The sequence below is a fragment of the Esox lucius genome, chromosome 25, assembly GCF_011004845.1.
Source record: "Esox lucius isolate fEsoLuc1 chromosome 25, fEsoLuc1.pri, whole genome shotgun sequence".
Taxonomy (NCBI): Eukaryota; Metazoa; Chordata; class Actinopteri; order Esociformes; family Esocidae; genus Esox; species Esox lucius.
The window spans coordinates 22317588-22330700 of NC_047593.1; the positions used below are offsets into that span (position 1 = coordinate 22317588).

General features: G+C 42.8%; 1 long non-coding RNA gene across 1 annotated transcript in view; it reads left to right on the plus strand.

Annotated features, from left to right (window-relative positions):
• LOC105010416 overlaps positions 1–13113 on the plus strand; it is a 38675-nt gene that overhangs the window by 11777 nt on the left and 13785 nt on the right. Inside the window, exons 4-13 of the long non-coding RNA XR_004575502.1 lie at positions 412–512; positions 832–862; positions 1709–1819; positions 4869–4969; positions 5574–5665; positions 5980–6172; positions 6977–7228; positions 9120–9449; positions 10419–10682; positions 11090–11344. This is a non-coding gene — a long non-coding RNA (uncharacterized LOC105010416). The remainder of the gene's footprint in view (positions 1–411; positions 513–831; positions 863–1708; positions 1820–4868; positions 4970–5573; positions 5666–5979; positions 6173–6976; positions 7229–9119; positions 9450–10418; positions 10683–11089; positions 11345–13113) is intronic.

Here is a 13113-nt window from a genome sequence, read left to right on the forward strand (position 1 = left end):
TTAAGAACTGGTCTGTGTATTAGATATTATGTATTATGAACTGGTCTGTGTGGTATTATATATTATGTATTATCAACTAGTCTGGTAAGGATTATATATTATGTATTATGAAATGGTTTGGCAAGGATGATATATTATGTATTATCAACTAGTCTGGTAAGGATTATATATTATGTATTATGAAATGGTTTGGCAAGGATGATATATTATGTATTATCAACTGGTCTGGTAAGGATTATATATTTTCTACTTTCAACCAGTCTGCTCAATAGTGTATATTATAAATTAGTCTGGTAAGGACTGTATACGGTTCGTATTATTACCTGGTCTGGTAAGTATTGTATATTATATAATATAAGCCTGTCAAGTCAGAATGAACTATATATTTATAATTCCCCCATCCTCCCCCAGGACAACCTGTCAGTGTTCCTTAGAGGCTGCAAGGAGATGGGTCTAACAGGATCTCAGCTCTTCGACCCAGGAGATCTGCAGGCCACCTCAGCTGACTCCAGGCAATACTCTCACTTACACAGTGTTTGTGATATAAACAGTGTGCTGTTTGTGTTTATATTGGTGTTTGTGATATAAACAGGGTGCTGTTTGTGTTTATATTGGTGTTTATGATATAAACAGAGTGCTGTTTGTGTGTGTCTGGGTGTTTGTGATATAAACAGAGTGCTGTTTGTGTTTATATTGGTGTTTATGATATAAACAGGGTGCTGTTTGTGTGTGTCTGGGTGTTTGTGATATAAACAGAGTGCTGTTTGTGTGTGTCTGGGTGTTTTTGATATTGTTTGTATTTGTGATACAACTCTCTTCTTTTCTCTTCAGGGACTCAGGCTGTAGTAGGAAACTGAAGAATGTAAGTAGTTTTCTATCATTTCACCCTTTCTCGCTGTTTCTTCCTCACCTTTTACCACTCTCCCTCGCTCTCTACAAGAACCTCTCGTTTTTACACTTTCTGACTTTTGCTCTATCTACCACCATTTCTCTCTCTATTTTACATTAATAGTATTCATTACCATAGTTGCAACATCGATACATCAGTAATATTCTTTACCATAGTAATAAATACTGATGGGCTCCCTCCAGGTGTTGGTGAGAGTGCTCTGGTCTCTCCAGGTGTTAGTGACAGTCTTCTGTTCTCTCTAGGTGTTAGTAACAGTGTTCTGGTCTCTCCAGGTGTTAGTAACAGTATTTTGGTCTTTCCAGATATTAGTAAAAGTGTTTTGGTATCTCCAGGTGTTAGTAACAGTGTTTTGTTGTCTCTAGGTGTTAGTAACAGTGTTTTGGTGTCTCTATCCAGGTGTTAGTAACAGTGTTTTGGTGTCTCCAGGTGTTAATAGCAGTGTTCTGGTCTCTCCAGGGGTGAATAAACGTGTTCTGGTCTCTCTGTCCAGATGTTGGCAACAGTGTTCTGGTCTCTCCTGATGTAAATAACAGTGTTCTTTTCTCTCCAAGTGTTAATAACAGTGTTCTGGTCTCTCCAGGTGTTAATAACAGTGTTCTGGTCTCTCTATCAAGGTGTTAGTAACAGTGTTCTTGTCTCTCCAGGTGTTAATAACAGTGTTCTGGTCTCTCCAGGTGTTAATAACAGTGTTCTGGTCTCTCCAGGTGTTAGTAACAGTGTTTTGGTGTCTCCAGGTGTGAATAACAGTGTTCTGGTCTCTCCAGGGGTGAATAACAGTTTTCTGGTCTCTCTATCCAGGTGTTAGTAACAGTGTTTTGGTTGGGGAAGGCAGTTAGTGTGTGTCCCTCGTACAATGGTCCTGTCCTGAACCTTAAAGAGTTTGAGGAACTGCTGTCACACATGAGAACGGTAAAACTACACACACACACACACACACACAAACACACACACAGTTGCATACTGTATACACCCTCCTAAACCCTCAAAACCCTCTTCAAACCTCCTAAACCCTCGATAAACCTCCTAAACCCTCTTAAACCCTACTAGACCCTCTTCACCCACCCTAAACCCTCCTAATCTCAGTGCAGCATTTGACACTGTAGATTATAGAACACTTATAGATAGGCTGGAAACTTGGGTAGGACTCTCCGGGACAGTCCTTGATTGGTTCAGATCTTATCTAGATGGCCGGAGTTACTTTGTCTCCATCGGTAATCATGAATCTGGTAGGGTGGCTATGACATGCAGAGTTCCCCAGGGATCAGTTCTCGGACCGCTTCTGTTCAATCTCTAAATGCTACCTCTGGGCCAAATTCTACAGAACAACAACATTAACTACCATAGCTATGCCGATGATACTCAAATATGTATGGCTCTCAAACCATATGAAAACAGCTAAATAGACTCACTGTGTCACTGTGTAGAGCACATAAATACCTGTATGAACCAAAATTGTCTACAATTAACCAAGATAAAACTGAGATGTGTTTGGCAACAAAAATAAAAGAACATGTATTAGTAAAGAGCTGTTTTCACGTGCCTATGACTGAGCACTTAAACTTAACCACACTGTTTAGCTTCCTATGTTTTTATCCAATTTTTTATCTTTATACGTTTTATTATTGTATTTTTTATTATTATGATGTATTCATTTGCTTTGATGTTTTCATTTGATTATTTGTTTTTATGTTATTGTACTTTCATATATTTTTCTTTGTAAAGCACATTGAATTGCTTGGATGTATGAATTGTGCTATATAAATAAACTTGCTTGCTTGCTAAACCCTCTTCAACCCTCCTAAACCCTACTAAACCCTCAAAAACCCTCTTAAACCCTCCTAAACCCCCTTCAACCCTCCTAAACTCTCATAAACCCTCCTAAACCCTCTTCAACCCTCCTACACCATCCTAAACCCTCCTAAACCCTCTTAAACCCTCCTAAACCCCCTTCAACCCTCCTCAACCCTCTTCAACCTTCAGACTTGAATCCCTGAGCTAACAAGGCGCTTCAGCTGTTCAGTTCTGTTCTTAAATAAATCTGATCTGAACAAAATTATAAACGCAACACTTTTGTTTTTGCTCCCATTTATCATGAGCTGAACTCAAAGATGTAAGACTTTCTCTATCTACACAAAAGCCTATTTTTCTCAAATCTTTTTCACAAATCTGTCTAAATCTGTGTTAGTGAGCACTTCTCCTTTGCCGAGATAATCCATCCACCTTACAGGTGTGGCATATCAAGATGCTGATTAGACAGCATGATTATTGCACAGGTGTGCCTTAGACTGGCCACAATAAAAGACCACTCTAAAATTTGCAGTTCCATCACACAGCACAATGCCACAGATGTCGCAAGTTTTTAAGGAGCATGCAACTGGCATACTGACTGCAGGAATGTCCACCAGAGCTGTTGCCCGTGAATTGAATGTTCATTTCTCTACCATAAGCCGTCTCCAAAGGCGTTTCAGAGAATTTCACAGTACATCCAACCAGCCTCACAACCACAGTGTGTAACCACACCAGCCCAGGACCTCCACATCCTGCATCTTAACCTCCAAGATCGTCTGAGACCAGCCATACAGACAGGAGCTGCAACAATCGGTTTGCATAACCAAAGGATTTCTGCACAAACTGTCAGAAACCATCTCAGGGAAGCTTATCTGCATGCTCGTCGTCCTCATCGGGGTCTCAACCTGACTGCAGTTTGTCGTCGGCCCAACTTGAGTGGGCATATGCTGACATTCGATGGCGTCTGGCACTTTGAAGAGGAGTTCTCTTCACAGATGAATCCCGGTTTTCACTGTACAGGGCAGATGGCAGACAGCGTGTATGGCGTCGTGTGGGTGAGCGGTTTGCTGACGTCAACGTTGTGGATCATGGTGGTGGTGGAGTTATGGTATGAGCAGGCGTGTGTTATGGACAACAAACACAGGTGCATTTTATTGATGGCATTTTGAATGCACAAAGATACCATGACGAGATCCTGAGGCCCATTGTTGTGTTATTCATCCACAACCATCACCTCATGTTGCAGCATGATAAAAGCATGGCCCCATGTTGCAAGGATCTGTACACAATTCCTAGAAGCTGAAAACATCCCAGTTCTTGCATGGCCAGCATACTCACCGGACATGACACCCATTGAGCATGTTTGGGATGCTCTGGATCGGCGTATATGACAGCGTCTTCCAGGTCCTTCCAATATCCAGCAACTTCGCACAGCCATTGAAGAGGAGTGGACCAACATTCCACAGGCCACAATCATCAACCTGATCAACTCTATGCGAAGGAGATGTGTTGCACTGTGTGAGGCAAAATGTGGTCACACCAGATACTGTCTGGTTTTCAGATTTAGACAGTTTTGTGAACAATATTTGAGAGAAATAGGCCTTTTGTGTCCATAGAGAAAGTCTTAGATCTCAGTTCAGCTCATGATAAATGGGGGCAAAAACAAGTGTTGCGTTTATAATTTTGTTCAGTGTAATTAATCTGTATATTATACTGTAATATGTGTCTCTTATATACATCAACCTTCTAACGATGTGTGTGTGTGTGTGTGTGTGTTTAGGAGAGTGAGGACAGGTTGGGGTCAGGTGTAAAATATGTCTCTTATATACATCAACCTTCTAACGATGTGTGTGTGTGTGTGTGTGTGTGTTTAGGAGAGTGAGGACAGGTTGGGGTCAGGTGTAAAATATGTCTCTTATATACATCAACCTTCTAACGATGTGTGTGTGTGTGTGTGTGTTTAGGAGAGTGAGGACAGGTTGGGTTCCGGTGTAAAATATGTCTCTTATATACATCAACCTTCTAACGATGTGTGTGTGTGTGTGTGTGTGTGTGTGTGTGTGTGTATTTAGGAGAGTGAGGACAGGTTGGGTTCCAGTGTAAAATATGTCTCTTATATACATCAACCTTCTAACGATGTGTGTGTGTGTGTGTGTGTGTGTGTGTTTAGGAGGACAAGTTGGGGTCAGGTGTAAGGGACAGTGGTTACGACTGTTGGGACTCAGAGTCTCTTTCTCCCCCTCAACACACACGGGATGACTCTCTAGACAGGTAACACTCACACAGACACACACAAACACACATACACACACAAACACACACAAACAGACACACACAAACACACACACACACAAACACAAACACTTACACACACACAAACACACACTTACACACAAACACACACACACAGACACACACAAACACACATACACACACAGACACACACAAACACACATACACACACAAACACACACAAACACACCGACACACACAAACACACACTAACACACAAACACACACACAAACACACACTAACACACAAACACACACAAACAGACACACACAAACACACATACATACACAAACACACACAAACACACACTAACACACAAACACACACAAACAGAAACACACACAAACACACCCACACAAACAGACACACAAACAAACACACACAAACAGACACACACAAACACACATATACACACACAAACACATACAAACACACACAAACAGACACATACAAACAGACACGCACAAACACATACAAACACATGCACACAAAAAAACACATGCACACACAAACACATGCACACATACATATTTCAAATGCATCTGAGAATATTTTTGAATTAAAGTTTGATTTGATTTACAGCCTGGATTCTTATGGCTCCCAGTCCCAAACAAGTCCCTCCCTGGAAGGCATCACTCATGGTAACAGTGACGGGAAGGGTTCTATCATGACAGGTTTTATTCTGTGAACTATATATTATTCTGTATTTTAGTAATGCTAAGTTTCCCCCTTTCCGTTTTTCTGTGTATCTTAGTAATGCTAAGTTTCTCCCTGTCCGTTATTCTGTGTATCTTAGTAATGCTAAGTTTCCTCCCTGTCAGTTATTCTGTGTATCTTAGTAATGCTAAGTTTCTCCCTGTCAGTTATTCTGTGTATCTTAGTAATGCTAAGTTTCCTCCCTGTCAGTTATTCTGTGTATCTTAGTAATGCTAAGTTTCCTCCCTGTCCGTTATTCTGTGTATTTTAGTAATCCTTCCTGTCTATTCAGGGGACTCAGAGAGTGAAGCGGCCAACAGGAAGCCAGATGTCCATCGGGATGACATGTTAGCTCGACGTACGGCGGTTGGCGAATCACGAAGCTCTGTTCCTTTTAATCAGTTTTTACCCAATCGTAGCAATGCCACTGCTTATGTCCCCACCTCCCGACGCAGGCCACGCCCAGAGGATGTTGAGCAATGCAGGTGCACACACACACACACACACACACACACTTGACTGTCTTTGTGGGGACCCTAAACATTCTAATTCACAATCCTATTTAACATAACCCTTGCCCTAATCTAACCCTTAACCTAACCCACAGTCCCTAATCCTAATGCTAACCTTAATCCCTAACCCTAGTTGTAACTCTAATCCTAATGCTAACCTTGATCCCTAACCCTAGTTGTAACTCTAATCCTAATGCTAACCATTTGACCTAACCCTAGTTTTAACTCTAATCCTAATGCTAACCTTAATCCCTAACCCAAGTTGTAACTCTAATCCTTATGCTAACCTTAATCCCTAACCCTAGTTGTAACTCTAATCCTTATGCTAACCTTAATCCCTAACCCTAGTTGTAACTCTAATCCTTATGCTAACCTTAATCCCTAACCCTAGTTGTAACTCTAATCCTAATGCTAACCTTAATCCCTAACCCTAGTTGTAACTCTAATCCTAATGCTAACCTTAATCCCTAACCCTAGTTGTAACTCTAATCCTAATGCTAACCGTTTGACCTAACCCTAATTGTAACTCTAATTCTAATGCTAACCGTTTGACCTAACCCTAATTGTAACTCTAATCCTAATGCTAACCATTTGACCTAACCCTAGTTGGAACATGGCCTAACTCCCTCATCGGGTGAAATGTTTCCAGAAGGTCTAATGTTCCTTTTCTCATGTTTTGCTGTATAGAATGCCCCATCAGGATAGTGAAACACACACACACACACACCCCATCATCATCCATAGATTATGTTATCTATTCATTTCCCTCCCCCCCAGTGTCCCTCTGCCTATCCAAGAGGAGAGAAAGGGGAGTAAGGAGGGGGGAGGAACCTTTAAGAAACCCTTAGGTCCACGCTCCAGAAACCCCAAGACAGTCACATGGGCCCCAGAAGGGGGGGGGCTTAAGGAGGAAGAGGAAGGACTTAGGCAGGAAGAGGTTTTAAAACAGGAAGAGGAAGAGCAGCAGCGGCTAAAGAGGCTTCAGAAGGCTGGAATTAAGGTTCTGCCTGCTGTGATTCGCTACGGAAGGTTAGCAGGGCAGGGCATGTTGCATGACATCACTATGTTTGACTGAAAGTCTAACATGACACGTTACAGAATTCAGCCTATGGCTAGGTCTAACCTGTTGAAATCAGCCTATGGTGTGTGGTCTAACCTGTTGAAATCAGCCTAAGATGTGTGGTCTAACCTGTTGAAATCAGCATAAGATGTGTGGTCTAACCTGTGACATTGCAAAGGTCTGTTTATGGCATGTTGTTTTAGCTGGGCCATCACAGGTGACCTCATGATAGATGATTAATGGATGAAGCTGTATAATCACATATTAATGGACGTGGCTGGATGATGATAAATTAATTGATGAGGCTGGAGGATGATGGCTGAATGGATGAGGCAGGGACAAGGCTGCAGGATGATGGAAGAATGGATGAGGCTAGATGATAATAGATTTTTAGATGAAGCTGAAGGATGGTGAATGTATGAGGCTGGAGAATGATAGATTAATGGATAACACTGCAGATGATGGCAGGAGTGTGACTGAGTACTGGATGAAGCTGGATGATCAAGGAAGGGATGAGGGTGGAGAATTATTGATTAATGGATGACTCTGTGGGATGACCGATGAATAGTTAAGCTGGAGGATGACAGATTAATGGATGAGGCTGGTGAGTGGATGAGTGAGATTATTTTAACCTAATATCTTAGGCCTGTCATCCTTCAAACACCAGTGTGTCAAGTGTGTGTGTGTAGGTGTATATGTGTGTGGTGTATTACAGTATATCTGTATATGTGTGTGTGTGTGTGTATTACAGTATATCTGTATGTGTGTGTGTGTGTATTATAGTATATCTGTGTATATGTGTGTGTGTATTACAGTATATCTGTATATGTGTGTGGTGTATTACAGTATATCTGTATATGTGTGTGTGTGTATTACAGTATATCTGTATATGTGTGTGGTGTATTACAGTATATCTGTATATGTGTGTGGTGTATTATAGTATATCTGTATATGTGTGTGTGTATTATAGTATATCTGTATGTGTGTATGTGTGTGTGTGTATTATAGTATATCTGTATGTGTGTGTGTGTGTGTGTGTGTATTATACTATATCTGTATGTGTGTGTGGTGTATTACAGTATATCTATACGTGTGTGTGTATGTGTGTGTATTACAGTATATCTGTATGTGTGTATGTGTGTGTGTGTATTATAGTATATCTGTATGTGTGTGTGGTGTATTACAGTATATCTGTATATGTGTGTATGTGTGTGTGTGTATTATAGTATATCTGTATGTGTGTGTGTGTGTGTGTGTGTGTATTATAGTATATCTGTATATGTGTGTGTGTGGTGTATTACAGTATATCTGTATATGTGTGTTTGTGTATTACAGTATATCTGTATGTGTGTGTGTGTGTGTGTGTATTATAGTGTATCTGTATGTGTGTGTGTGTGTGTATTATACTATATCTGTATGTGTGTGTGTGTGTGTGTGTTTGTGTACTACAGTATGTGTGTGTGTGTGTGTTGGTGTATTACAGTATATCTGTATGTGTGTGTGTGTGTTTGTGTATTACAGTATATCTGTATGTGTGTGTGTTTGTGTATTACAGTATATCTGTATGTGTGTGTGTGTGTGTATGTGTGTGTTTGTGTATTACAGTATATCTGTATGTGTGTGTATGTGTGTTGGTGTATTACAGTATATATGTGTGTGTGTGTGTGTGTTTGTGTATTAAAGTATTTTTGTGTGTGTGTGTGTATATGTGTGTGTGTTTGTGTATTACAGTATATCTGTACATGTGTGTGTGTATGAGTATGTATATGTGTGTGTGTGTGTGTGATGAACACTGGCAGCATGGACATCTCAAAGCATGGCATCATGGTCCTAATGATGCATTACCAACCCCATCTCCAGACCAACCCCCCCTTTTGAGCAACAAGAAGTGAGATCACCGTCCCCTGACATCATCCTTCGTTGTCACAATGACTTCCTGACCAACCAGAAGGCTACATGGGACTCTGATTCAGAGGGGGAGGCAGAGAGTGGAGGGGTCAGGACAGTTCCTGACATCCGTAGAGACGACCTTGCCTCCCGACGCAACCCACGACCTCATGCTGCTCCCAGGACACACCAGTATATACCTGCCCCAGCCTGCAGCCAGAGAGACAGACAGGTGTGGGAGAACATCAGGCAGGCCTCACATCGGGCCTTGATGGAGAGGATGGAGGTGGAGAGAAGGACAAGGTTAGAGGGATGTTGGGGGTGGAGGTGGAGAGAAGGACAAGGTTAGAGGGATGTTGGGGGTGGAGGTGGAGAGAACCAGGTTAAAGGGATGGGGGGTTCAGGTGGAGAGGACCAGGTTAGAGGGATGTTGGGGGTTCAGGTGGAGATGACCAGGTTAGAGGGATGTTGGGCGGGTGGAGGTGGAGATGACCAGGTTAGGAGGATGTTGGGCAGGTGGAGGTGGAGATGACCAGGTTAGGAGGATGTTGGGCGGGTGGAGGTGGAGAGAACCAGGTTAGGAGGATGTTGGGCGGGTGGAGGTGGAGAGAACCAGGTTAAAGGGATGTTGGGGGTGGAGGTGGAGAGGACCAGGTTAGAGGGATGGGGGGGTTCAGGTGGAGAGGACCAGGTTAAAGGGATGTTGGGGGTGGAGGTGGAGAGAACCAGGTTAAAGGGATGTTGGGGGTGGAGGTGGAGAGGACCAGGTTAGAGGGATGTTGGGGGTTCAGGTGGAGAGAACCAGGTTAAAGGGATGTTGGGGGTGGAGGTGGAGAGGACCAGGTTAGAGGGATGTTGGGGGTGGAGGTGTCTGCATGTGAGCAATTCCTTTTATCTCCTTTCTTGCTTTGACTTCCTGTTTATGACATCACACTCATCCCTGTTCTCTTTCTCTTTCCCAATTGGATGTTGTCATGGTCATGTGGGTTTCTCTTATTTATTTTCTGTGGAACAAATGTTTGTCTGTGGGTTGTTGTCCGTCTGCTGCCTCTTGTGTGTCTGTGTGTGTGTCTGTGTGTGTCTGTGTGTGTGACTGTGTGTGTCTGTGTGTGTGTCTGTGTGTGTCTGTGTGTGTGTCTGTGTGTGTCTGTGTGTGTGACTGTGTGTGTGTGTCTGTGTGTGTCTGTGTGTGTGTCTGTGTGTGTCTGTGTGTGTGACTGTGTGTGTGTGTCTGTGTGTGTGACTGCTGTGGGTTACTCTGTGATTGGTTAGTGAGGCAGAGTGTGACATCATCATTCGCAGGAACAACCCCTTCTTAAACCCCTCCTCTCAGCAAGATGAGGAGGAGGAAGAAGAGGGCACAGGGAGAGGAGTTAAGGTCCGATTGCCCAATAAGACAAAAGATGACCTCGCTAGGAGGAAGGCCCAAAGTAGGCAACTCCCATCACATAGAGATGGACCAATGAGCTTCGTCCCTGCTTCAATCACCCGTTCAGATCTGGATAGATGGGAAAGACTCAAGATGGCTGAACCCAGGTGTCTAACACACACACATCTACACGCACCCACACACAGGTACAAAAAAAGAAATAAGCACACATACATACATTCAACTCATACACAATCATACACACAGATACACACATTCACTAGTACAAACACTCACTATTTAGTCATAGCATAGTATTGGCACAGGATTTTGTGTTTGGCAGTAGTGTGTGTGTGTGTGTGTGTGTATGGTGGGGTGTGTGTGGGTTTGTGTGTGTGTGTGTGTGGGAGAGCCTCAATAAGATTTATTTGTGCCAGTTGTGATGTCATTCTATGGGATCTGTAAAGTTTTCATTAGCATGGATAACTAGGAAACATTTTGCGGTCAGACAACAGTGTCCTATAGTTTGGGTGTGTGTTTGTGTGGGTGTGTGTTTGTGTGGGTGTGTGTGTAGTGAGTCTAGCCCCTCCCCTGTGTTTTGGGCATGCCTGAAGAAACCTGGGACCCCTGACATCCTCACCCCGGCGACAGGGTCATTCCGATGTCATTCTAAGTTTGTGACCTTTGGGGGTGTGACAGAGCTGAATGAACAGCCAATCAAGTCTCCAAAGCAAGGGGAGTCTGAGTTGTTACGGAAACTGCAGTTCAAGACAACCATTACCATGCCGATCATGGGGCTGCGCTCCCAGCTCCCTGTGCAGACGGACAGGTACGACCTGGATGAGGACTATATGAACAGGTCCAAACTGGTGTAAACTGGTCTGAACGAGTCTAAACTGGTCTGAACTGGTGTGGTATGATTCTGTTATGGACCAGGCTCAGTTATGCTTGTAATAACCTCTCCTGGAAAGTTATAAACGGTAAGAATGTGTCACTTCTTACATATAGTTATGGGAGTTTTAGAAGAAGTCCTTCCTGATTTTGCGTGGTCGACATAGACCAGAATGGGGACAGGCTCATACTGGGCCAAATGGGACAGGCTCATATGGGGCCAAACAGGGCCAAACGGGACAGGCTCATACTGGGCCAAACAGGGTCAGGATGAAACAGGACTCTGCTCTGGCTGTTATAGTGTTGATCTGTTATAGTGTTGGTCTGTTGTAGTGTTGGTCTGTTATAGTGTTAGACTGTTATAGTGTTGGTCTATAATAGTGTTGGACTGGACTCTGCTCTGGCTGTTATTGTGTTGGACTGTACTCTGCTCTGGCTGTTATTGTGTTGGACTGGACTCTGCTCTGGCTGTTATAGTGTTGGTCTATTATAGTGTTGGACTGGACTCTGCTCTGGCTGTTATTGTGTTGGACTGGACTCTGCTCTGGCTGTTATTGTGTTGGACTGGACTCTGCTCTGGCTGTTATAGTGTTGGTCTATTATAGTGTTGGACTGGACTCTGCTCTGGTTGTTATAGTGTTGGTCTGTTATAGTGTTGGTCTATAATAGTGTTGGACTGGACTCTGCTCTGGCTGTTATTGTGTTGGACTGTACTCTGCTCTGGCTGTTATTGTGTTGGACTGGACTCTGCTCTGGCTGTTATAGTGTTGGTCTATTATAGTGTTGGACTGGACTCTGCTCTGGCTGTTATTGTGTTGGACTGGACTCTGCTCTGGCTGTTATTGTGTTGGACTGGACTCTGCTCTGGCTGTTATAGTGTTGGTCTATTATAGTGTTGGACTGGACTCTGCTCTGGTTGTTATAGTGTTGGTCTGTTATAGTGTTGGTCTGTTATAGTGTTGGACTGGACTCTGCTCTGGCTGTTATTGTGTTGGACTGGACTCTGCTCTGGTTGTTATAGTGTTGGTCTGTTATAGTGTTGGTCTGTTATAGTGTTGGACTGGACTCTGCTCTGGCTGTTATTGTGTTGGAGTGGACTCTGCTCTGGCTGTTATAGTGTTGGTCTATTATAGTGTTGGACTGGACTCTGCTCTGGTTGTTATAGTGTTGGTCTATTATAGTGTTGGACTGGACTCTGCTCTGGCTGTTCCTTTTAGTCTTTATTATTTAGTTTTCTGCTCAGCTCCTGTTTGTTGATGGTCTATCAAATAGCTATTGTGCCTATAAAACTGACCATGAATCAATAGGTCTGTTAATGACATCATGTATCTAATGCCTATAGTTACTGTATAATTGACCATGAGTCACTAGGTCTGTTAATGACATCATGTATCTAATGCCTATAGTTACTGTATAATTGACCATGAGTCACTAGGTCTGTTAATGACATCATGTATCTAATGCCTATAGTTACTGTATAATTGACCATGAGTCACTAGGTCTGTTAATGACATCATGTATCTAATGCCTATAGTTACTGTATAATTGACCATGAGTCACTAGGTCTGTTAATGACATCATGTATCTAATGCCTATAGTTACTGTATAATTGACCATGAGTCACTAGGTCTGTTAATGACATCATGTATTTAATGCCTATAGTTACTGTATAATTGACCATGAGTCACTAGGTCTGTGGGTGATGAC